This window comes from Saimiri boliviensis, chromosome 3, assembly GCF_048565385.1.
Source record: "Saimiri boliviensis isolate mSaiBol1 chromosome 3, mSaiBol1.pri, whole genome shotgun sequence".
Taxonomy (NCBI): domain Eukaryota; kingdom Metazoa; phylum Chordata; class Mammalia; order Primates; family Cebidae; genus Saimiri; species Saimiri boliviensis.
This window is the reverse complement of record NC_133451.1, coordinates 68,711,496-68,739,400: the sequence shown is the minus strand read 5'-3', so window position 1 is coordinate 68,739,400 and position 27,905 is coordinate 68,711,496. Positions and strand designations below refer to the sequence as shown.

The window sequence follows — 27,905 nt, the reverse complement described above, 5'->3', positions numbered from 1 at the left end:
ATTAGGAGAACCAGTTAAGATGCTGTTGCAGTCCAGGGACAAGATTAGAGTGACTCTATCTGGGGTTGTAGCAGACAGTCACGTGGCTAGGAAGTGGTAGACAGAAACTCACTGTGTCTTACCCATGCCCCTGACTAGTCTGGAGCAGCAACCTAATGCCATGCAGGAACACAGACTAATGAAGAAGAACAGTATTTACAACTAAGAGAGAAGCTGCTGAGTTTCTGAGGCTGATTCTCATCTTATTTCACTGTATTTACTTATTAATTCATCATTACGCAGGATTTTGTGTCTCACACTGCTGTTAAGCACGCCACAAAATGGAAGAAACAAAACTAGGGTAATAGGAGGCTTTGCTAAGTGTGCTACTGTAAATGTTTTCTGAGATGTCAAGTGAAGCCATCAGGCTCTTTGAGAGTATTTGATATGTGGACAGAGGAGAAAATTGCCAATATTCTGTTTTTATCATACTTATTCCTCCCAAATGTTGGCCAAACTTCCTTCACCCCATCTTCTCTCTCTGCCTCCCTCCTTCCTTACAAGGCCCTATGTGATCTGGCCCCATTACCTGGCTCCTACTTTCCCCCTTGTTATTTCTCCCAGCCACATTGGCCTCTTCATGGCTTCTAGAACATGCTTGGCAGTGTTGGTATTTGCTGTTTCTTTGGCACTCATGCTCTTCTTTGCAGTCGGCTGCATGACTTGATTTTCCAGGTTCTCTCGTCTTGGTTTAATTTTCACCAATCCCTCTCTCTAAAATTGTAAACACCTCCCCTTCTACCAAGGAGAACATAATGATACAGAAAGACTTCAGTCATCCTTTTAAATTGGACAGATTTAGTGCGCAAATGAAGCAAGAACAAAGAGGGGCTGAACGATACTTTCAATACATTTAATGTAGTTGGCATTTATAGAAGCTTATAGTCTCTGAATGGAGAACATTCATTTTTCCATTTGCAGTTGCCTAATTTATAAAAATTGATAATGCACTTGACCTCAAAGAAAACCTTAAATTTTAAAGGATAGCGATTTTACAGGTCACATTCTAGGATTATATTTCAGTAAAAATAGAAACAGAATGTGACCCAAAATGTTTTTTTAAACCAGGATTATAATAAGCACTACATGCATAGATAATCTCTAGATAAAAGAATCAAAAGGAAAGTTTCAAACTTTCTAGGAAGCCATAAAAAAAGAGAGCACTTTAAGTCAAGTACGGTGGCCTGCGCCTGTAGTTCCAGCTACTTCAGAAGCTGAGGCAGGATTGCTTGAACCCAGGAGTTAAGTCAAGCTTGGGCAGAACGTCAAAGACCTTGCCTTTAAATAAAAATTTTAAAAGGAGAGTAGCGTATACGAAAATCACTGGACGCTGCAAAATATGTGCCCAAAGACAAATTTATAGCTTTAAATATGTTCATTATTTAAGAAAGGCATTCTTTGAGGCCCCCCCCCCCATTCAAATTCAAGTTCACAATTGGCGACCACAGCAGCTTTAACTGTGTGCAATTCTTTCCTGATGGGAACAGATTTGCCACAGCCAGTGCTGACGGCCAGATATACATGTATGACGGGAAGGCTGGGGAGAAGGTATGAATGCTGGGCGGAAGCAAGGCCCACGACAGCGGGATTTACGTCATTAGTTTGGAGTCCGGACAGCACCCATTGCTTTCTGCTTGTGGGGACAAAACTTCCAAGATTTGGGATGCCAACGTGAACTTGGTGGTCAGCACATTTCCCACGGGCTCCACGGTCGGGACCAGCAGCTGGGCTGCCTGTGGAAGAAGGGCCATCTGCTCAGCGTCTCCCCGTTCGGGTACATCAACTATTTGGACAGAAACAACCCCAGCAAGCCCCTGCGCATCATCAAGGACCACAGTAAATCGATCCAGTGTCTGACGGTGCATAAAAACGGAGGCAAGTCCTACATTTACTACCGGAGCCACGACGGACACATTAATTCCTGGGATTCGGAGACAGGGGAGAAGGACTCTTTCGCTGGGAAGGGCCACACGAACCAGTTGTCCAGATGGACCATGGCGGAGTTGGGGCGGCTCATCAGCTGCTGCATAGACTACGCCGTGCGGTACACCAGCCTCACGCCGCGGGACTACAGCCGGCGAAGAGTGGTGAAACTGGAGGTTCAGCCAAAGTGCGCAGCCGTAGGCCCCGGGGCATACGCCGTGGTCGGGTGCATCCCGCGGAGCGTACTGCCGGAGAATCAGAGGAAGTGCTTCAGCATTCACAACCCCGGGTATCCCCGGAGCTGCGGCCCCGCCCGCCGGCGGTGGGGGCGCGCACGCACTTCCGCTGTGGCCCCGCCCCCCGGCAGTGGGGGCGCGCACGCACTTCCGCCGGTACTCCATCTTGGGCACCAGGCTGAAGGACGAGGGCGAGCTACGAGTGGTCAAGGGCCCGGTGACCGAGGTGTCCTCCTCCCACGACGGCGCCTTCCTCGCGGTGTGCGACGCCAGCAAGCTGGTCACGGTGTTCAACGTTGCCGGCGGCTACTTGAGAACAGTGTTTTTGATGGACACCATGCAAAAATCGTCTGCCTGAACTGGTCCCCAGACGGTGAACACTTTGGCTCCAGTGGCATGGACAGGATGGTGTACATCTGGACCCTGAGTGACCCGGAAACCAGAGTCAAGATCCAAGGCACACATCGGCTGCACCGTATCAGCAGCCTGGCCTGGCCTGGCTGGATGAGCGCAGGCTGGGCGCGACCTCCCACGACGCCTCTGTTAAGGAGTGGACAATCACCTCCTGAGGAGCCCCACCCCTGCCTCTGGACGGGCCGAATCAGGGACGAGAGTTGAACTGCAGCCGAACATGTCATTTCTCTATTTCTGTGACGTGCCTCTTTGCCCCCGCACACCAAGAGGCAGGAGGGCCCCGTCATGATCCTTGTCTCTGCAGGGTGTCTGTACACGTTCTTCTGAAAGCTTTAGACAGAAACGAATCGCACATGAAAAATAAAGCGAGCCCTTAAACAATGTATGGAGCGTTGCTAAACCGAAAGCCCAACCAAACCTTGAGAATGTGGAACATTCCAGAGGCAGTAGCCTCCAAAGCACACAGAGACCCGGGCCCCGCCGTGGCTCTCACTGTCAGCGAGCGTTGTATAGGTGAATGAACCGGGGCTCTCACGTTCTTACCTGCAGAACATTTCTGTACTAGTGAGAAGAGGGAGTACGCGATGCAGTTCAGCAAAGCGGGAATCCTCTGTTGAGATGTCTGTCTCTTCCTAGCATGTGACTCACACCGTGTGGCTGCCTTCCAGATCAGGTGGGGACACACAAACCCTTGGGTATGTTTTATTGTCAGATTTTGTGCTTGATTTTAATATTTTATCTTAACGGTTGCCTGTCAAGTGTTTACAAACTAGTGTGCTGTCAGCACCGTGTCCAGGTTTTTTTTAGAACCTGTTAGCCAGAACTGGTCATGGTTTCACCATTATGCTTTGACGTTCTCCTGTCTTTCTCTTCCTCTTCTGCTCCCAGGAGCAAAGGTTAATTTAAGGGCAACGATAAAGTCACTGTTGCCATCGTTTTAATCTTCCTTTACTTTTTCAGTGCAGAAATTAAAAGTAAGTATAAAACACCATGATTGGTAGTGTTTTCGCATGTGTCAGAACCACTGGTTTATGTTGACTGAGAAAAATCCCTCCCCTTGCACTGTGAAAACACTGAGCAATTTAATAAGAGATTAGCCTAAGAAATAATTAAATATCTTTTCTCTCTCTCTCTAAGGAAAAGAAAGTTTACAAAAAAGAACTTAGTATTCATATTAAGAAATTAGAGGCCGGGCACGGTGGCTCAATCCTGTAATCCCAGCACTTTGGGAGGTGGAGGCGGGTGGATCACGAGGTCAAGAGATCGAGACCATCCTGGTCAATATGGTGAAACCCCGTCTCTACTAAAAATACAAAAAATCAGCAGGGCATGGTGGCGCGTGCCTGTAATCCCAGCTACTCAGGAGGCTGAGGCAGGAGAATTGCCTGAACCCAGGAGGCGGAGGTTGCAGTGAGCCGAGATCGTGCCATTGCACTCCAGCCTGGGTGACAAGAGCGAAACTCCGTCTCAAAAAAAAAAAAAAAAAAAAAAAAAAAATTAGAAAAACAACTACTTATAGAAAAAAATTAATAGAGATAAAATCTATAATGAGTGGGATTACAAACAGTTTATAATTTAAAAGCTGCTTTTTTAAATTAAAAAATTGTTTTAGAGATAGGGTCTTGCTATGTTGCTCAGGCTAGTCTCGAACTCCTAGCCTCAAGTTGTTCTCTCACCTTAGCCTCCTAAAGCATTGGGATCATAGGTGTGAGCCATCATGCTGGGCCCTCCTTCTTAAAATGACCAATAAGCCGCTTATTGAGTCTAAGGAGAAAAGAAGAAAAAGTATATGAAGATTAGGAAAAAGAAAGGAGAAAGAAACAGGTATTGAGGAAATTAAGAGTTCTCAGAGGTATTGCATGCAATTTCTTTATAGCCAATTTGAAAAACTAGAGGGAATGTTTTATTTCAAAGAAAAATATAAGTAATTAAAAATGAACAAAATAGAAATGGAAAACTACTAATGACAAGAATGAAAAGGTAAAGATCCATTAAAAAAAAAAAAACAGGAATAGATGGATTTACAACAATTACCTAATCTTTTTTTTTTTTTTTCAAAGTTTTTAGTTTATTAAGCTTCTCGTGAAAAATCCACAACGGCCATAGATAACATCACTGCAGCATCTTTACTCCTTCAGCTGTGATCCAATCTCCAGCTCACTTTTTGCCAGCACCAACATTGGCCTTTGCAGTCCCCCTGATTTTCTTCAGTCTGTTCTTGCGTTCCTTTCGTTGCTGTCTTGAGGGCTTTTTCTTCTCATACAGGCCATGTCTTGCAAGTCTACGTTTGGGTTCATTTTTCTTTGCATAATCCAGGGAATCATAAATCATGCCAAAGCCAGTTGTCTTGCCACCACCAAAATGAGTTCTGAATCCAAATACAAAGAAGACATCGGTGTGGTCTTGTACATTTGGGCTAGTTTTTCCCGAATTTCTGTCTTAGGCACTGTTGCCTTCCCGGGGTGAAGGACATCAATGACCATTTGTTTCCTCTGAAGCAGTCGGTTGGTCATGAACTTTCTAGTGTGAATAGTTACTGTGTCGTTCATGATGGCGGCCTATCCTTACAAAGCTGGGAAGGAAAAAGCCCATTACCTAATCTTTAAAGAATGAATAAATTCATTGTTTTTCAAATGATTCCAAACCATGTAAAAAGATAGATCTCTCTCTAAATGATTTTATAAAGTCATCATAACTTTAATACTGAAAAAAATATGAATATTCACTTATGAATATAGGTGCAATAAAAGATAAGGAAAAAATATGAATATTCACTTATGAATATAGATGCAAAAATTATCAATTAGCAAAATTAATCTGGTAATAAATCTAAGAATAATACATTTTTAGAAATGTAAACATAGGTTGGGTACTGTGGCTCAAGCCTGTAATCTCAGCACTTTGGGAGACCGAGGCATGTGGATCATGAGATCAGGAGTTCAAGATCAGCCTGACCAAGATGGTGAAACCTCTTATCTACTAAAAATACAAAAATTAGCTGGGCGAGGTGGCAGATGCCTGTAATCCCAGCTACTCAGGATGCTGAAGCAGGAGAATTGCTTGAACCTGGGAGGCAGAGGTTGCAGTGAGCTGAGATCCTGCCACTGCACTCCAGTCTGGGCAAATATCTAAATGAGACTCCATCTAAAAAAAAAAAAAAAATTGGAAAAAAAAATTGAAAAAAATTGTAAGCATAGATGAATAGCAGGAAATCTAGCAATATACTTTATTATATTAGCAAATCATATGTTATTTCAATAAATAAGGAAGAGCATTTGATAAAGTTAACATCCGTTCCTAATTAAACTATAATTAAGATAGGAAAAGAAGGAAATTCTTTGTGGTAGTTCATTTTAGCTAACAACCATTATTTGTCCTATTATTTTAAAAATTCTTACTGCAATGGACTGTTTATGTCTCTTACCCCCATATTCACATTAAAATATTCATCCCCAAGGTGATGTATTAGAAGAGGGGCTTTTGGGAGACGATTAGGTCGTGAGGGTGGAGCCTTCATGAATGAGCTAACTGCCCTTATAAAAGAAACTCCCGAGATTCCTCATCCTTTCCATCATGTGAGGATGCAACAAATAATGTTGTCTGTGGACCAAGAAGCTTGCCTTCACCAGACACAGAATCTACCAGTGCCTTGATCTTGGATTTTCCCGCCTTTCCTATATTTATTTATAATAATTTATTTTACACAAACTTCTATTGTTTGTAAGTCACCTGGTTTATGGTATTTTGTTATAGTAGCCTGAATGGACTAAAACATTTACCTTTATGATAAAATAGATTATTTTGAACTTGCTAATCATCTGACTGCAAATAGCTAGACAAATAATCACATACATTTTCAGAGTACTAGTCAAACAAGTTTTGCTTTTTAAAGTTAGCCACCAAACTTCTTTATGTTACAAAATGCTCATGAAAATTTCCTGATTCTTGTGATATGAGATATTATGACCTCAGTTATTTGTCTGACAGCAGAAAACTGTGCCTTGTTCAAACTGAACGAGGCATGCATGCAGTTTAACCTGATGATTGACTCACTCACGTAGTCTTATATCTGTGTTTACACACTAATTACCAGTGGCCGGTTATTTCCAGTTCCATTAGACAATTAAATAACATATAGGCTATGTGTCAAAATCTGATAGTGAATATTATCCTAAAATCAAATCATAAAAATGATTTCTATTAAAATAGAAAACCCATCAGGTTTATTATCACCACTGTTATTTACTACTGATTGGGAGGTCCTAGGGATGTAATGAGACAGTAAAATAATATAATTAATATAAACATTGGAAAAGAAGAGAGAAAACAATCACTTTTTTTTTTTTTGAGACGGAGTTTCCCTCTTGTTACCCAGGCTGGAGTGCAATGGCTCAATCTCGGCTCACTGCAACCTCCGCCTCCTGGGTTCAAGCAATTCTCCTGCCTCAGCCTCCCGAGTAGCTGGGACTACAGGTGCGCACCACCATGCTCAGCTAATTTTTGTGTTTTTAGTAAAGATGGAGTTTCACCGTGTTGACCAGGATCGTTTCAATCTCTTGACCTTGTGATCCACCCGCCTCAGCCTCCCAAAGTGCTGGGATTATAGGTGTGAGCCACTGTGCCTGGCCAACAATCACTTTTTGCTGATGATACAATTTTATACTTAGAAAACCAAAGGCACAAGTAAATAAAAGCACACAATTATTAATGAGAAACATTGGTTAGGTGACTAATACAAGACTCAAACAAGAATTAGTCATTATTTTAATAACAAGTACTGAGTAAAATAAATGGAAAATAGCATTTATATAAATGACAGAAACTATAAAATACTTAGAAGTAAGTTTTAAAAGAAAAGCACAGAAACTGTTTTTCTTTTAAACCTTATATGACATCAAACAAGACTTGAACAAATAAGATAATGTATTTAAGTGAGAAGACAGTATAATAAGTGTCAGTTACCCCTGAATTAACATAAACTTGATGAAATTGAGATTAGAATACCAATAGGAAGACATTTAAAAAGTCTCTTTGGGACTGGGTAAAATTATCTTAAAGTTTAGGAGTGAGAATAGATGCCTAATAATAGCCAAGAAAAATCTGAATACATAGACTAGCAAAGGAGGGACTTTCTTGTCAGATATTAGAACATACTATTAGATAAAGCCATTCAAATCAATTCGATATGGCAGTGGCCATAGGAATAGATAAACAGACAAATAGATCAAAATAGAAAATACAGAAATATGTCTTAGCATGCAATAGAGTTAAAGAGGCAAGAAACTGGTACTTTAATATGTTGAGTTGGGGCATGATGCTCATGCCTGTAATCTCAGCACTTTGGGAGGCTGAGGCAGATGGATTGCTTGAGCCCAGGAGTTTGAGACAAACCTGGGCAACATGGCAAAACCCTGTCTCTACAAGAAATAAAAAATTATCTGGGTGTGGTGGTGCATGCCTGTAGTCCCAGCTACTAGGGATACTGAGGCTGCAGTGAGCCATGATTGTGCCACTGCACTCCAGACTGGGTGATAGAGTGAGATTTTGTCTCAAAAAACCCCCCACAAAACAAAACAAAACAACATGTTTGGAGAAGGGTAGGGTTATTTAATAAACACTAAATCTAGAAGACAATCTATAAGTAAATAAAATTTCACCCTTGTATCATATATAAATATAATTTCAAGATTAATAATGTAAATAAAGAAAACAAACCATAATGAAAGTTCTGCAAGAAAATTTTGGAAAAAAATCTATACTCTGTGGATAGAAAACACCTCAAGCAGGACTGAACTCCCAGAAATTGTATTGTATATGTATGTGTATGTGTAAATTTATTTCCCAAATGACAGTGATCATATGAAAGATAGTTGAACTAACTAGCATTCAAGAGATGCAAATGAAAGTAACAGTGACTGGAAAAGAATTAAAGTCCATAACACCTATTGCTGACAGGGATCCAGGGAAAGAAGTAGTATTATATATTGTGTATTTCTAATAAATAAGCATATTCTCCTACATAACCACAATACAGCCATCTAATTCATGAAAATAACTGATATATTACTACAATTCAATCTAAAGACTTCATTTAAGTTTTCTAAATTGTCCCAATAATGTCCTTCATAACAAAAAGCTCCAGTTCACAATCATGTGCTGCATTTGATTATCATGTCTTTTCAGTCTAGAAGAGTTTCTTAGTTTTTCCTTGACTTTCCCATGCTTTGTACTTTTAAAGATTACAGGCTAGTCTCTTTGTAGAATGCCTTTACATTTTGATTTATCCGATGATGTTTCTTCACAATTAGATCCAGGTAATTCATCTTAGGCAGTAACACCACTAGAGTGGTCTGTGTTCTTACTGTGTCCTACCAGGTGATACATGCATGATACTTGTACCATTACTAATGATGTAAACATTGATTGCTTGACTTACATGGTATCTGGCAATATTCTCCACTGTGAAGTTTTTTTTTTCCTGTTGTATTTGATAAGTATTTTATGGGAGGCACTTTGAAATATGTAAACCGTTCATTTCTCATCAAACTTTCAATTTATTTCTTTCTATATTGTTTATATTGTTTATATTAGTATGGACTTATGTTGCCTATTTTATTCAATGAGCTGTAATTTGTCTCTATAATTATTTATGTTGATGGTCAAAATACAGCCAATTTGTTAGTATAGACTCTGTAGATAGTGTACATATTCTTTTAACATGACCCATTGTTGTTTGAGTGTATCCTTGCTTTCTGGCACAACAATACATGCTAGGGTCATCTTTGTATTTACCTTGTTTCAGTTTGGAATCAGCCATTTCTCCAAGAAGTCCTGGTTCTTGTAATGGAGAATGATATTATCTGAGTGTTATGTATGCCTATTTATTTTGGGGTGACACTGCTTCCTGTCCCAGTTAGTGGATAGTGTTAGGGAATATTTCTTTCTCTCTCCCCGACCCTGCCTCTATTTATTTTTTACTTACAAGTTGAAAACCATGATTTTGTACTGATGTAACTTTCAGTTTAACATTATGGGTATAATCAAGTTTCTTTTCCTTTCTATCGTTATTTGGAATTTAGTTTTCTTTTTTCTCTAATCTTGTCTTCATACTTTATTTCATTATTTTGATCTTCAATTTCTGATATCCTTTCTTCTGCTTGATTGATTTAGCTATTGATACTTGTGTTTCCCTTACAAAGTTCTCATGCTGTGTTTTTCAGCTCCATTAGGTCATTTATGTTCTTCTTTAACTAGTTATTGTAGTTAGAAGTTCCTGTAACATTTTATCAGGGTCCTTACATTCTTTGCATTGGGTTAGAACATGTTCCTTTAGCTCAGAGGAGTTTGTTATTACTCATCTTCTGAAGCCTACTTCTGTCCTTTTGTCATTCTCATTCTCCATCCAGTTTTGTGCACTTGCTGGAGAGAAGTTGCGATCATTTGTAGAAGAGGTACCCTGGTTTTTAGAATTTTCAGCATTTTTGCACTGTTTTTCCCTCTTCTTTGTGGATTTATCTACCTTTGATCTTTGATGCTGATGGCCTTTGGATGGGGCTTTTCTGTGGGTGTCCTTCTTATTGATGTTGATGTTATTGCTTTCTGTTTGTTAGTTTCCTTCTAAATGTCAGGCCCCTCTTCTTCAATCTGCTGGAGTTTGCTGGAGGTCCACTCCAGACCTTGTTTGCCTGGGTATCACGAGCAGAGGCTGCAGAACAGCAAAGACTGCTGCCTGTTCTTTCCTCTGGAAGGCTGCCTGATGCCAGTCAGAGCTCTCTTGTATGAGGTGTCTGTCAACTTCTGCTGGGAGGTGTCTCCCAGTCAGGAGGTATGGAGGTCAGGGACCAACTTGAGGAGGCAGTCTGTTACTTAGCAGAGCTGAAGTGGTGTGCTGGGAGATCCGCTGCTCTCTTTAGAGCCAGCAGGCAGGAACGTTTAAATCTGCTGAAGCTGCGCCCACAGCTGCGCGTTCCCCAGGTGCTATGTCCCAAGGAGATGAGTTTTATATATAAGCCCTTGACTGGGGCTGCTGCCTTTCTTTCAGAAATGCCCTGACCAGAGAGGAGGAATCTAGAGAGACAGTCTGGCCCCAAGAGCTTTGCTGCACTGTGGTGAGTTCTGCACAGTCAAAGTTAACACTCTGAGGGGAAAACTGCCTACTCAAGCCTCAGTAATGGCAGACACCCTTCCCCCTACCAAGCGCAATCATCCCAGGTTAACTTCAGACTGCTGTGCTAGCAGTGAGAATTTCAAGCCCATGGTTCTTAGCTTGCTGGGTTCTGTGGGAGTGGAACCCACTGAGTGAGATGACTTGGCTCCCTGGCTTCAGTCCCCTTTCCAGGGAACGAAACAGTTGTCTTGCTGGGGTTCCAGGTGCCACTGGCGTATGAAAAGAAAACTCCTACAGCTAGCTCGGTGTCTGCCCAAATAGCCACCCAGTTTTCTGCTTGAAACCCAGGTCCCTGGTGGTGTAGGCACATGAGGGAATCTCCTGGGTTGCAAAAAACCATGGGAAAGCATAGTGTCTGGGCCGGATAGTACAGTTTCTCATGGCACAGTCCCTCAGGGTTTCCCTTGGCTAGGGGAGGGAGTTTGCCAGACCCTTGCACTTTCTGGGTGAGGCAACACACCACCCTGCTTCTGCTCACCCTCTGTGGGGTGCACCCACTCTCTCACCAGTCGCAATGAGATGAACCAGGTACCTCAGTTGGAAATGCAGAAATCAGCTGTCTTCTGCATTGGTCTCATTGGGAGCTGCAGACTTGAGCTGTTCCTATTCAGAGATCTTTGGCTTTGTTTGTTAATGGCCTCTACCCTGAGCTCAGTGGTCCAGTTGAAAAATGGTGACTAAATTAGAAGCTACCTATGTAAATGAAATTTGTTTCCATCTAAAATCCTGTCATAAATGTCTTTAATCTTGTGACCTTGGCATTCATTTTTACTTTTCCTCCAACATACCTAAACTTTAAAAAGATTAAATTCTCACTCTGCTTTGAGATGCCAATTTGCTGCCCTGTTTTCTCTAAAATTTGGTAAGGGCTTTGGTCACGTGGGACAGATAAACTTTAACTTGTTCCATTTACAAAGTTTGAATCCAAATGTCATTTTAAACTAGTGAATTTTACCTGTCTTTATGGCTAAACTTTAAAAATCAAAGCTACAAAATCTTTGTCTCTGTTTTTATGCACACTTGTGTAATGTCTGTTTATATGTTGTCTACGTGCTACAAAATTGACTTATAAATAAATCAGCACTCATAAATTAAGAAGTGTAAATATTTTCCAAGTTCTTAATTAATCTTTGTTAAATAAAACTAGTTTTAAAATTGTTAGTAAAGTAAAATAGAAATATCTTCAGAATTGTAAGTATTAAATAGAATTCAGATATTTTCACCTAGATCTACCTGTTAGACACATTTATCTTTGCTAGATGTTTTAAGGTCATAAAATAGTTGCTTCTGTGATATTTTTGATACTTGGCTTGTCTGTGAACTTATGTTTTAGAGTCATTAGGTGCTGAGCTCTAAACAAATGGTCATGGTGAAGCTTGGGAACATATGCAAAATTCTCCCTGGTCCAGCTGTGCCTTCTGGCAATGTTGGGAGGGTTAGACATTATCTTCACAGCTCCATATCTCTCCTGAGCTCTACACTGTGTGTTTAAGTTCTGAATCCAGATGGGTCCTGTCCTTCATAGCTGTTCTTGGGGGCCACATGTATACTTTGAACTGAGGACAACTAGAGGATACATCATAGTTTCAAAATTATTTTCAGTAATTTGAAATTAAAAGTCTTATTGTGTTACTTTAAGTAATAGATAATAATAAAATATCTTAGTTGTTTGTTTCTAACATGGCTGAATAGAAGTTTCTCAAGCATATCTTATCCACTTAGAAGAACCAAAATAGTATGTAGAAAGTAATCCTTGAATATATTATCTAAGAGGGAACACAAGAGTTCAACAGAAAAGGAAAAAGAAACACCAGAATTTCTAGATTACTCCTTTCTAATGAGAAGAAAAACAGGCAGTGTGCATGGCTAGGAAGTGTACACTGTGAGCATGACTATACAATATGGAAGAAGGTGTGAATGTCTTTCTGTGATCCACTTCTCCACTGGAGAATCAGACAATCTTGGCCATGGGAGAGCAGCCTGATCCTCCCAGGGAATGACCAGAAGACTGTGAGAAGGAAGGAAGGGAACACCTCTTAGTTTCGCATCCTTCCTGAGCCCTAAGCAGCTGTGGCAAGATGTCATTCTCAATCCTAGCTCTTAATAGACTGTGCGTGGTCCTCAAAATCGTTGGTGCTCATCCTAGGCATTGGGGACACTTGGGCTGCTGCTTGTGGAACAGGGCCATGAGCAGTGGGAAGTGGATGATCACTTCCAACACTGGTAGATGCAGCCTACACTATGCTTACCTCCCAGTGCTCCAGTTCAATTCAACCAGGACTGGGAGGTAAGCATGGTGTAGGCCGCATCTACCAGTGATGGAAGTGGGCACTTTTTCTCAGGACCTGAGCAGGATGAGAGTTGCTGCAGAGGCTTGGTCTTCAGCTGAACAAAAGTTCCTACAGTTAAGAACTAGGTCGTGGGCTAGGCACAGACTGAAAATTCTGACCAAACAGCTGGGTTACCTGTGATATCTGGGATGAGAGGAGGGAGCCCTTCAAAGACTGGGTTGTGGGAGGGATGCAAGATCCCCACCTGCTGGTCAAGGCTGTGGCTACTGGGACTGAAGTCCCTGTGGCAAGACCTTAGCACAGCAGTGTTGTCCCTCATACAAGCACTTTTCCAGCTGCCTTAATATCACCCACTTTACCCCTCCTATCATGGCTGGGCATAAACTTTTCATTGGGGCATAAACTTGACTGATCTGGCACCACCTGGCTTTGCAACCTCCCTTGCTGCTTCTGAGAAAGAGTACAGAATACAGAGTCCTGAGTGTGTGTGTGTGTGGGGGGGAGTTCCAAAACTCAGTCAACCACTTAGGTCACAGAAGCACTTCTCCCAGACGGCAGAGGGTTAGGCATAAACATCCTATTGCTACCATCTCAGCTAGCTTCTACCTGCAAGTGCTCCTACTGGTCTAGAGGCCAGCCCACACAGCCCATTTTAACTACTGTCAACACAAATATACAGTGCTTGGATGCAAAACAATTATCAACAAATTAAAAAAAAATCAGAATTATATTAGACCACAGGGGAATAAAACTAGAAATCAATATGAAGAGTAACTTTGGAAACTATTAATATATGAATACATGGAAATTAAACAATATGCTTCTGAATAACTATTGGACAAATAAAGACATTAAAATAGCAGCTAAAATTTTTTTTGCAACAAATGAAAATGGAAGCACAACACACCAAAACCTGTGGAATAAAGCAAAAGCAGTGCTAAAAGGGAAGTTCATAGCATTAAATGCCTACATCAAAGATGTAACAAGATTACAAATTAACAATCTAATGACATACTTCAAGGAATTAGAAAAGTAAGAATAAACTAAATTCAACCTTATCAGAAGAAAAGAAATAATAAAGATTAAAGCAGAACTAAATGAAATAGTAGTCATAAAAATTGATACAAAGGATCAACAACATCAAAAGTTGGTTCTTCAAAAAGTTAAAAAAATTGATAAACTGATAGCTAGACTAACCAACAAAAGGAGTGAAGACCCAAATAAACAAAATAAGAAATGAAAATGGAGACATTAGAACTGAAACCACAGAAATTAAAAAAGGATAGATAACCAGAGACTGTTATGAACATTTTTGCATTAACAAGCTAAAAACTTGGAGGAAATGGATAAATTCCTGGAAACATACAACCTTCTGTGATTGAACCAGAAAGAAATAGAAAACTTGAGCAAATCAGTAATGAGTAGCAAGATTTAATCGGTAATAAAAAAATCTTTAAACAAAGAAAAGCCCAGAACCAGATGGATTCACAGCCAAATTTTACCAGATGTACAAAGAACAAATACCAACCCTCCTGAAACTAATCCAAAAAATTGAGGAGGAGGAAATTGTCTCTAAATCATTATACAAGATCAGAATCACCCTGTTACTGAAACCAGATGAGGACACAACAAAAAAGAAAACTAGTGACCGATATCCCTGATGAAGATAGATGCAAAAATACTCAACAAAATACTAGCAAACCAAATTCAACAACATACCAAAAAGATAATACATCATGATTAAATGGGATTTATGTGAGGAATGCAAGGATGGTTTCACAAACACAAATCAATAAATATAATACATTATGTCAAGAGAATGAAAGTCAAAAACCATGTAATCTTAGTAGGTGCAAAAAAAGCATTTGGTAAAATTTAGCACTCCTTCATGATAAAAATCTTCAACAAACTAGGCATAGAAGAACGTACCTCAAAATAGTAAGGGCCATATACAACAAACCAACAACCAATATCATAAGGAGTGAGGAAAAGTTGAAAGCCTTTCCTCTGGAACAAGGCAAGAATACTCACTTCCATCATTCCTATTCAACATAGTACTGAAAGTCCTAGCCAGAACAATCAGGCAAGAGAAAGAAATAAAAGGCATCTGAATTTGAAAAGAAGTCAAATTATCCCTGTTTGCTGAGGATATAATTTTATAGTTAGAAAAACCAAAAGACTTCACCAAAAAGCTCTTACATTTAATAATATGAATTTAGTAAAGTGATGGGATACAAAATCAACATTCAAAAATCAATAGCATTTCTATACACCAGCTTCAGCTGAGCAATAAATAAAAAAGGCAATTTCATTTCCAGTAGCTACACAAAAAATAAAATACCTAGGAATAAATTTAACCAAGAATGTGAAAGTTCTCTAAACTTTAGAGAAAACTTCAAAACACAGATGAAGGAAATTGATGATGGCACAAACCTATGGAAAGACATCCAATGCTCATGGATCAGAAGAATTAATATTATCAAAATGACCATACTGCCCATAGCAACCTACAGATTGAATGAAATTCCTATGAAAATACCAACATCATTTTTCAGAGAATTAGATAAAATAATCCTAACATTCATGTGGAACAAAACAAATAAACAAAAAACAAACCTATTGAGGATGTGGAAAAAGGGAGCCCTTGTACACTATTGGGAATATAAATTAGTACAACCACTATGGAGATCAGGTTAGAGGCTCTTCAAAAAGCTAAGAACAGAGCTACTATATCATCCAGCGATCTCACTGCTAGGTATACATCAAAAGAGAGAAAATAAATATATCAAAGAGATATTTGCACTCCCATATTTATTACAGTACTATTCACAATACCCATGATTTGGAAGTAACCTATGTGTCTGTCCACTAACAGATGAGAGGATAAAAATTTGGTACTTATACACAATGGAATACTATTCAGTTGTAAAAAGAATGAGGTCCTGTCATTAGCAAAAACATGTATGGAACTAGAGGTCATTATGTTAACTGAAATAAGCCAGGAACAGAAAGACAAACTTCATATGTTTTCACTTACTTGTGGGAGCTAAAAATGAAAACAATTGAACTTTTGGAGATAGAGAGTAGAATGACAGTTACCAGATACTGGGAGGAATGGGGAAGAGGGGAAGTGTGGATGGTTAATGGTTACAAAAATATGCTTAGAGAGAATGAATAAGATCTAGCATTTGATAGCATAACAGGTGACTACAGTCAATAATAATTTATTGTACGTTTAAAAATAACCACAAGAGTATAATCAGATTGTTTATAACTCAAAGAAAGGATAAATGCTTAGGGTGATGGATACTGTATTTACACTGATATAGTTATTACTTACTGTATGCCTGTATCAAAATATCTCGTTACCCCATAGATATATATTCCTACTATGTAACCACAAAAATTAAAAATTAAAAAAGCCAGAATAACCATAGCAATGCTAATCAAAAAGAACAAAGCTGGAGACATCACATTGCCTGACTTCAAATTATATTACAAGGCTATGGTAACCCAAACCAGTGGTACTGGGATAGAAATGGACATATAGGTTGTTGGAACAGAATAGAGAACCCAGAAATAAATCCATATATTTACAGCCAACTGATCTTTGACAAAGCCAACAAAACATACATTGGCGAAAGGACATCTTTTTCAATAAATGGTGCTGGGAAAATTGAATTCCCATAGAAGAATGATACTGGACCCCTACCTCTCACCATATTAAAAAAATCAACTTTATATGGATTAAAGATGGAAATGTGGGAACCCAAACTGTAAGATACTAGAAGAAAACCTGAGGAAAACGCTTCTGGACGTTGGTCTAGACAAATAAATAATTACTAAGACCTTAAAAGTGCAGGCAACAAAAGAAAAGTAGAAAAATGGAACTTAACTAAACTAACAAGCTTCTGCACAACAAGGAAATAATCAACAGTGTGAACAGACAACCTGCAGAATGGGAGAAAATATTTGCAAACTATTCATCTGACATATGACTAATATCTGGACTGTACAAGGAACTCAAACAACTCAACCTAAAAATCCCCGAAAACTCCATTAAAAAGAGGGCAAAGGACATGAGTAGTCATTTTTCAAAAGAAGACATATAAATGGCCACCAAGTACATAAAAAAATGCTGGACATCACTAATCATCAGAGAAATGCAAATTAAAACTGCCAAGAGATAACATCTTACTGTAGTCAGAATGGCTATTATTAAAAAGTGAAAAATAACAGATATTTGTGAGGATACACAGAAAAGGGAACTCTTAAACCATTTGTGGGAACGTAAATTACTACAATTTTTATGGAAAGTGGTATAAAGGTTTTTCAAAGAATTAAAAACAAAAGCAGCATTTGATCCCACAGTCCCACTACTAGATATCTATCTGAAGGAAAAGAAAGCAATATATCAAAAAGATACTTGTACTTCTATGTTTATTGCAGCACTATTTCAGTTGCAAATATATGGACTCAGCTAAGTGTCCATCAATGAATGATTCAACAAAGAAAAAGTGCTATATATACAAAATGGAATACTATCTAGCCACAAGAAAGAATGAAATAATTTCTTTATTTTTAATTTTTACTTACTGCTTTATTAATTCTATTTTATTTAAGTTTTGGGATACAGGATGGCAAGACGTGCAGGTTTGTTACATAGGTAAATGTGTGCCATGGTGGTTTGCTGCACCTATCAACCCATCACCTAGGTATTAAGCCCCACAGTCACTAGTTATTTATCCTGATGCTCTCCCTCCTCCCACCCCTGTGACAGACCCCAGTGTGTGTCGTTTCCCTCCCTAGGTCCAGAAATAATTTCTTTTGCAATGAGGTGGTTGGAACTGAGGGTTATTATCTTAAGTGGTCAATCCAGAAACAGAAAGACAAATAGCACATGTTGTCACTCACAAGTGGAAGCTAACAAATGTGTGCAGACGATTGCAGCGAAGGGAAAGATAGACAACAGAGACTTGGAAGGGTGAGGAGGTGGGTGAGAGTGAGGTGGATGACGAGAAATTTCTTAATGGGTACAATGTACATTATTTAGGGGATGGTTACCCTAAAAACCCAGACTGACTGACCACTGTACAGTCTCTGCAATGTAACACAATTGCACTTGTACCTTGTAAATGTATAGAAATTTAAAAAAGGCAAATCTAAGTAAACTTCTCTAAAATAATGTCTGAGTCACCTCTAGGGAAGTTAAAGATACTGAAACATAAAATATTAAATATAAATTTAAATTAAAATACTCTATCATCTTATCTTTATATGTTATATACAAGCTAAATATATTTAGATCTGTTAGTAAACAAACATGTTGAGGAAATATCTTTCTAAAACATTATGAAATAATTTTAATCTACAAATACTGACAGAAAACAGCGCATAATTACTTACTTTCTAGGCTTTTCATTGGAAATTAGAGATACTAGGAGTTAAAAGTGTAGTTAATATATGTAATAAAATTACTAGATATAAGAGATACAATTGTATATACAGAGTGCATAAAGAAAGGATATGTTTTTGGTGAATAAGGTAAGAAAGACAGGAGGATGTGGTTTTTGCTGAAGAAAAAGTAATTTTGCCTAATTCAGATATTATTAAAGGTTGTTTCAAAATGAAGGAAAAGTGATATTGATAAGACTAAATGAACCTAAAAAGTTAGAGAGAGAAAAAACATAGAAAAGATTGTAGTAAGTTATAAAAGGTTTATATAAATCTTATCTTGTGTGGTCAAAATTGATTGAGATTAGATAGATCTATTTATAAGGTTTTATTAGTATGATAATTTATATATATAAAAGTAAAATTTGGTTTTCTTCTTTGAGTAAGAATTTCATGTAGTTTTAATAAGGGATAGTAAAAGCTTTTTATTCACCTTTTGATTAAAATGCAATTTTATAAAGGAGTGGGAGAGAGGGAGAGATAATGTCATGCGGTTTTTACTAAGTCTTTTGATTGTTTGAAAAATGGAGTCTCTTCCCTATTGAAGAGTAAAGGTTTTTGCTTTTTGAAATCTTTGAATTATCACTTTGGCTAAATGAATGACTATTATTTTTACAGTGGCCTGTGATCCTATTTTAATTGTTTTAATCCCTTGATATTTGAGATACTTCCTCAAATCAAATTTCAAATTCTAAAATTAAATTTTTTAACCCAAACTGACTTGTACATACAAACACGGCCCCTGAAAGGCCAAAAGAGACATATTTGGCTTCTTTAGTATGTTAAAATTTTATGGTCATATATGAAATAATATTTAACTTCCTTGAGTTATATTTGTAAGACTGTTATTAATATAGATTCTAAAATTATGAAAGTCCTAAAGTCTTATATGTCTTGGTATATGCAGTAAATTGTTTTATTCCGATGCTTTTTTCTAAACGCTTTTTGCAAATTCTAGAGTGTTTGGTCTTCAAAAAAATTGGTGGAAAGGACTCTGACAACTAATCATGAATATAGGTTTTGGGGATATCAGAGATTATACCATTGGACTAAGTAAAAACTTCCAGAATTCTAATAAAAAATCGATGTGTTCATGAAATTGCTAACTCGGCATCATGCAGAACAAAAATTACTTGGGACTGAAGTGATGAAAGACTAAAATGATTTTTTTTTTTTTTTAGATGGAATCTTGTTTTGTCACCAGGCTGGAGTGCAGTGGTGCAACCAGTTGCTCACTGCAACCTCCGCCTCCCGGGTTCAAGCTATTCTTCTGCCTCAGCCTCCCGAGTAGCTGGGACTACAGGTGCGTGCTACTATGCCTGGCTAATTTTTGTATTTTTAGTAGAGACCGGGTTTCACCATGTTGGCCAGGATGGTCTCGATCTCTTGACCTTGTGATCTGCCTGCCTCGGCCTCCCAAGTGCTGGGCTTACAGGTGTGAGTCACCATGCCTGGCCTAAAATGATTTTTAAAAAATGACTTTTTGTTTGAAACATTGTTGATTCTTTTTATATATTGTTTTCCAGAGTCAAGAAAACTTTATGGCTGGGCATGGTGGCTAACACCTGTAATCCCAGCACTTTGGAATGCTGAGGTAGGTGGATTGCTTAAACTCAGAAATTGGAGGCCAGCCTGGGCAACATGGCAAAAACCCATCACTACAAAAAATACAAAAATTAGCTGGGTGTGGTGGCATGAACCTGTAATCCTAGCAACTCAGGAGACTAAGGCAGGAGAATTGCTTGAACCCAGGAGGTAGAGGTTGCAGTGAGCCAAGATTAGCCATTGCACTCCAGACTGGGCAACAAAAGTGAAACCCCATCTCAAAACAAAACAAAACAAAACAAAACAAACAAACAAAAAACAATAATAAGAAAATAAAATTTGCTTACAGTTAAAAAAATACTTACAGAAATTGGGTAAATTATACTTTTGTGAGCAAAACAGAAGCATTTACCTTTCTCTGTACCAAATTCCTCCAAAATTTGTGAACTATTCAAGAGTATTATTATTTTTATAGCAATATAGTTATTTGCATAACCTCAATAGAATGTTTTCTTGCATAACAGGACACATTGGAAACACTAATAATTTTCAGATATGACCAAACTATTTTGAGGAATTGAGGTTGATTTTCCAGTCAATAAAAAGCCCCTTGGAAAGACTGGCCTGATACTTGTCGATATACTTCACTGACAAGATTTCTGACCTTGTGGTAAGTAAAGAATGTTAACTTTCTGACAGGCGCTTGAAACTCAAGATACTTTGGGGCCTTGAGAAGAAAGGAATTCAGACAATTTATACAGGCATTACAGGATGGCAAATCCTTGGCTTGGCTTCTAACTAGAGGCTTTTAAAAGTTTAATCTCAAAATCCTTATTAAACAGTTCCAGCAAAGGCAAATTTAAAGGAGCCTATATGGCCAATTGCTTTTTTTGCTGCACTTTATGCAAATAATCAGGTCAAGTATAATAAGTCTAAACTTATTTTGCAAATAAATTGGTCTTGCTATTTCTTTTTGGTAGAGAAGGGGGACTGAAGAGAGGAAAATTATGTTTCAGAACAAAACTATAGCACACCTGCTTATTAGATTCTATCCCTGAGCATTATTTTTAAGTTTTTATTATTTGTCTACAATTTGGATTAAATCTTGTATTATTTCCTGGCTGCAAGTCTCTATAGAAGATAACTGAGTTTTAATTTTCTTCATGATGTTTTCAGTTGGCTCCCTAATGGAATAAAGTTTTCTTTCTTTCTATTCTGACATATAATTTCTCTCTCTGATTGTAATCCTTGTGTGCATTTTATTTCTACTATCCACATTACTAATGTTATGTATCTCTCATTGTTTTTCTTCTTCCAAGGAAACCAGGACCATGGTATTCCAAAGACTAGAGATGATTCTACAAAGCATGTGAATCTCCCTTGTTTGGAGTCCTGCTGAGCCTGATCTGTTTTCCATTGCCAATGCACCACTACTATACAACACGAAGCACCCTCCCTCTTGGTGCAGAAACTGTTGTGAAAGAGACAGGTATGTGAGATTGTAAGGGCCAGTGTTAAGGGGTGAAGTGTAGGAAAAAAGCCTGTTGCACGGCAAGAATGACACTATATTGAATAGAAACTGCCATGGTGACTGATGTTTGACCCCTCTATGTCAACATATTCTGCAGCAAGAACTTTAAACAGTAGATAACCCCTTGTAAGATGCTTATCTAATCTCCTTAGCAGTCACAAGTTTTACAAGAAAGTCAGACATAGTCAGCTGCACATGCATGTCTTTATTCTGAAAGCTTGCTATATAAAGGATATTTTCTGGAGGGCAGATGGGGGAATTCACCACTTGATGGTCACTTGAGACCTCACTTCTGTTCATAAGTCCCTATTAAACATTTTTTTTCTGAGAAACTGGATTTGTCAACCTACTTCTTTGGCCTCTCAACTCCCTCAGTGTTTAGAGTTAGGTTTGCATAGACTACTCTCTTCACTCAGGCTTTGACATACTGAACCATGGGGATGGAGGAAACCTCCACTTCCTTATCCTACTTGGCTAAGTTGGGCCCCTCCTCCACATGGTTGCCCTTCTTATCCTTCTGACTCCAACTCTATGCTCTGGGCCACCATGGCTCACTGTCTCCCCATTCCTATGATGTGGATGCCTACTTCTGTTGGGGTCATCTAATACATTAAGGGCTGAATTATTTGAGAAGAGAAGAAAGAAAACAGATTCGAAGAGAGGGAAAGAAATAATTTGATTTTAATCATCCTTGAATATATTCAAAGATCTAAATTTCCCTCTAAGTACTACTTAGATAAATCTTACAGGCTTTGATATATAATATATATCATTGTTACTCAGTTCTAAGTAGCTGATATTTTCCACATGATATTTTGTTTAACCCATGTGTTATTCATTTATTTAAATAAGAAAATATTTTCAATCAGGCTCTGTGAAAAGTAGAAATCTAAAAGTCATCTTACTTGTCTTTGCTAGGCATGTTATGTGCCAGTGATCTCTTTCTGGTTTAACAAAGAAAGTCAACAAGTATTTATATCTTTAAGATGCCAATTTAAATATTATCACCAGGGCAACACATAATTAGACAACCAATCAGAATTATAAGCTTCTTAGAGATGAGAAACTATTTCCCCAGGATATAACAACAGTCTCTGAAGTCTGAGTGTCTTAAAAATCTTTGCTTGATTAATGTTAGGCTAGTTTTATGATGCAGAATATTCTTTGCTTCTAGCAGCTTCAGCAGGAAGTAGGAATATTTGCTCCTTACCTTGCAAAGGCTTTATACCAGAGTTAGAAGAGCATCTAGTTTTTCAGAACTAAACGTTAAAATGTATGAAAAGAAAGAGGCAGCTCTGAGAAAGCCTAAACTGCAGTTTGGAATGGGTTGTATAATTTGCACACCTATGCTTAATAATATTTTTTAGTTTCAGACATTAGGTATTTTGATTACTATCCTTGTATAATCAGTGTGATCATATAATAGTATTAGAATTTCTAAATGCTTATTTTTTGTTTATGTATGGGTTTACTAGATAGGCTGTGCTATAGGCAATTTTGGTGTATATATTCTGAGTGTGGGATAACATTCTGCAGATTTCTTAGCTTGAGTTTATATGTTCAGTAATTTGAGATTAAAATAGTCTATGTTTTTTTCCCCTCCTGTACTTGGGCTATTGGTTTCTGAGAATGGTGCTGTGATCTGAATGTTTGTGTCCCCTTAAAATTTGTATGTTGAAACCTAATCCTGAGTGTGATAGTATTAAGAGGTGAGGCTTTTGGGAAGTTATTAAGTCATGAGGGTAGAGTCCTCATGAGTGAGATTAGTGCCCTAAGAAAAAAAGCCACAGAAAGCTGCCATGCCTCTTCTAGCATGTGAATATGAAGTGAGAAAGTGCAGTCTGTGAGGAATGAGTCTTCACCAGACACCAAATCTATTGAGTTATCTTGATCTTGGACTTCCTGGCCTCCAGAACTGTGAGGAATAAATGTTGCAAAAGCCACCCAGTTTATAGTACTTTTGTTAGAGTGCCTGAATGGGCTAAGATAAAATGTGAGTTAAGAACTCTCCAAGTAGATTTTCAGAGGTAGTTATAGCAGAAATGTATGTATTAAAATATCATCCAGTACCCCATGAATATGTACAATTATTATTTGTCAATCAAAAGTAAATAAAGTTTAAAAAAATCTTCAAAAAAGAAGAAATCAGAGCAATGCTTGCCTCTGGAGGGGAAAGGAAATGAGAATTGGCAGAAAAAAGACACAAAGAAACTTTCTGAGACAACAAAGTTTATATTTCAGTTATGGAGATCATGTGGATATATAGTCATCTGTCAATACCCACCTAACTATTAAGACTTAAAAAAATCTGTGGATTTTTTTGCATGAAAATTGTACCTCAATTAAAAAATTCTCTAGAATTCTCTAGTCATTATTGTAAAAAGAAATTACCATTAAGCCAACAAATTAACAATCACAAATCTCCCAGTAGAATGACTAATTTTTATTTCTCCCTATTGTTCTATCAGTTATTGTTCCAAATATATTTAAGCCTGCATGGTTCGCTGCATATTGGTTCATGACCATTAAGTCTTCTTGGTCCATTGTTTCTAATATTAGCATATAGTACCCTATTCATGTCATTTGATGTTTCATTTCTTAATTGTTCTTTTTTAATCTATTCTTAAAATTGCTGACGACTTGGCAGGTTCCCACCTGGAAGCACCGATCAAAGCGCCTGAGGACGAACAACATGGTGTAGCTGGGGAATAAGGCAGCTGTTGTGCTGTGTATGGATGTGAGCCTTACCATGAATAACTCCTTTGCTGGTGAAGAATCCCCAATTTTAACAATCAAAGAAGGTAATAACCATGTTTGTCCAGCGACAGGTGTTTGCTGAGAATAAGAATGAGATTGCTTTAGTCCTGTTTGGTACTGATGGCACTGACAATCCCCATTCTGGTGACGATCAGTATCAGCACATCACAGTGCACAGACATCTGATGCTACGGAAGTTTGATTTGCTGGAGGACATTGAAAGCAAAATCGAACCAGTTTCTCAACAGGCTCACTTCCTGGATACACTAATCATGAGCATAGATGTGATTCAACATGAAACTATAGGAAAGAAGTTTGAAAAGAGGCATATCGAAATATTCACTGACTTCAGCAGCCAATTCAGCAAAAGTCAGCTGGATATTATAATGCATAGCTTGAAGAAATGTGACATCTCCCTGCAATTCTTGCCTTTCTCAGTTGGCAAGGAAGATGGAAGTGGGGACAGAGGAGGTGGAAACTTTCACTTGGGTGGCCATGGGCCCTCCTTTCCACTAAAAGGAATTGCTGAACAGCAAAAAGGTCTTGAGATAGTGAGAATGGTGATGATATTTTTAGAAGGTGAGGATGGGTTGGATGAAATTTATTCCTGCAGTGAGAGTCTGAGAAAACTGTGTGTCTTCAAGAAAATTGAGAGGCATTCCATTCACTGGCCCTACCTACTGACCATTGGCTCCAATTTTTCTATAAGGATTGCAACCTATAAATTGATTCTACAGGAGAGAGTTAAAAGGACTTGGACAGTTGTGGATGCAAAAACCCTAAAAAAAGAAGATACATAAAATAAAACAGTTTATTGCTTAAATGATGATGATGAAACCAAAGTTTTAAAAAAGGGTATTATTTAAGGGTTCCACTATGAACGTGATACACCTTTCTTTAAAGTGGATGAGGAACAAGTGAAATATAAATCGGAGGGAAGTGCTTCTGTTTTGGGATTTTGTAAATCTTCTCAGGTTCAGAGAAAATTCTTCATGGGAAATCAAGTTCTAAAGGTTTTTGCAGCAAGAGACGATGAGGCAGCAGCAGTTGCATTTTCCTCCCTGATTCATGTTTTGGATGAGTTAGACATGGTGGCCATAGTTCACTATGCTTATGACAAAAGAGCTAATCCTCAAGTCAGGGTGGCTTTTCCTCATATCAAGCATAACCATGAGTGTTTAGTGTATGTGCAGCTGCCTTTCATGGAAGACTTGCAGCAATACATGTTTTTATCTCTGAAAAACAGTAAGAACTATGCTCTCACTGAGGCATAGTTGAATGCTGTTGATGCTTTGATTGACTCCATGAGCTTAGTAAAGAAAGATGAGAAGACAGACATCCTTGAAGACTTGTTTCCAACCACCCAAATCCCATATTCTCTATTTCAGAAATTATTTCAGTGTCTGCTGCATAGAGCTTTACATTTCTGGGAGCCTCTACCCCCAATTCAGCAGCGTATTTGGAATATGCTGAATCCTCCTACTGAAGTGACAGTGAAATGTCAGATTCCTTTCTCTAAAATAAAGATCCTTTTTCTTCTGATTGAAGCCAAGAAAAAGGATCAAGTAAATGCTCAGGACATTTTCCAAGACAACCATGAAGATGGACTCACCACTAAAAGACTGAGAAAGGCGGGGGAGCCCACTTTCGCGTCTCCAGCCTGGCTGAAGGCAGTGTCACCTCTGCTGGAAGTGTGAATCCTGCTGAAAATTTCCATGTTCTAGTGAAACAGAAGAACGCCAACTTTGAGGAAGCGAGTGACCAGCTCATAAATCACATTAAACAGTTTTTGGTTACTAATGAAATACCGTCTTTTACGAAGAGTGTGGACCGCATCAGAGCCTTCCAGGAAGAAGCTGTTAAGTTTTCAGATCAGTGCTTTAACAACTTTCTGAAAGCCCTTTGAAAGAAAGTGGAAATTAAACAATTAAATCATTTCTGGGAAATTGTTGTTCAGGATGGAATTACTCTGATCACCAAAGAGGAAGCCTCTGGAAGATCTGTCACAGCTGAGGAAGCCAAAAACTTTCTGGCTCCTAAAGAAAAACCAAATGAAGACACAGCAGCCATATTTGAAGAAGGTGGTGATGTGGACGATTTACTGGACATGATATAGGTCGTGGATATGTGGGGAATCTAAGAGAGCTGCCATCTCTGTGATGCTGGGAGTTCAAACAAAACAAGTTGGAGGCAGCCATTTAAGGGGAGCCAGAAGCTCTGGAGAATTCCCAGTAGGTTACCCGGAGGTGGATCACCTAATTCTCTGTGGAATGAATACACACATATATATTATAAGGGATAATTTAGACCCCATACAAGTTTATAAAGAGTCATTGTTAAAAAATTGCTATACTTGATTTCTTCTGTTTCATATCTAGCTAGTTTACCTGTTTACGTTTTTTCATTCCTTTCTTTCACAGCTTTTCTTTTAAATTTTAACTCACCATCTGACTCAAGAACTAAAACAATAACAATTACATCTACCTAAGAACTATCTTCACCCTATTCCCCTGGCTGCCTTTGGAAATAATAGCTGTCCTAAATTTTATGTTTGCCTTGCTTTGAAAAATAGTTCATACACACACATATGCACACACATATACACACCCATACATACATCTATGTGTATATATGTATGCTTAAACAATGCATTATTATTAACTGTCTTTAAACTTCAAAGAGTCATGTAGACTTGCTTTTATCATTTAGCATTTGTTATTCAGATTTATCCATACTGTAATAGCTGCAGTTCTTTCACTTTTTACTGCTATAAAGTATTTAACCATTTGAATATCTTACCAAAAGGAGTTTTTTGCTGTTACAAACAGTGCTGCTATGAACATTCCAGCACACATCTCTTAGTGTTCATGGGCAAGAGTTGCTTTTGCAGGTACACTTAGTTATAGAATGCTAAGTCATATGTTATGCAAATGTTCAAATTGAGTAAATTTTGTTTTGCCCTTCATTGTCTATTATCTATCTATCAATTATCTATCTATCTATCTATCTATCTATCTATCTATCTATCTATCTATCTGTCTATCATCTATCTATCTGTTTTTATTGCATACAAAAGTCTATATGCAATTGAAGGTAGACAAAAAGGATTTGATTTTTGTCCACAGTTCTGGCACACAGTTTCTAAAACCTTAGAATCTCAGGAATGATAAGAGTATCTTTTGTCTTTGAATAAAATGACTGGTGGCTAGAGGCCCCTGGATAGCTTCAGATTGAGGACTGATTGCCAGAAAGCCCATGGCATGTTTGGATTGTTGGAACTTTAAGCCCTACCCTCAATCTTTTGGGAGGGAAATGAAGGTGAAGATTGAATTAAGTATCAACAGCCAGTGATTTAATTAACCATGTTTAAGTAACGAAACTTCCATAAAATCCCAAACAATGGAGTTTGGAGACCTTTGGGTTGGTGAACACATCAAGGTGCTGTGGGAGGATGCTCTTGAGAAGTCATGTGACCTCTGTCCCCCTGCTTACTCATACTTTATGAGTCTCTTCCATTTGGCTGCTCTTGCTTTGTATCCTTTATAATA

General features: G+C 38.2%; 3 pseudogenes; 2 read left to right on the top strand and 1 right to left on the bottom strand.

Annotated features, from left to right (window-relative positions):
- The first annotated feature begins 124 nt into the window (after window positions 1-124).
- Window positions 125-24,326, top strand: LOC101049487 (WD repeat-containing protein 1 pseudogene; annotated as a pseudogene).
- LOC101053752 (small ribosomal subunit protein eS24 pseudogene) lies at window positions 4,755-5,179 on the bottom strand (annotated as a pseudogene).
- LOC101053439 (X-ray repair cross-complementing protein 5 pseudogene) lies at window positions 24,293-27,905 on the top strand (annotated as a pseudogene).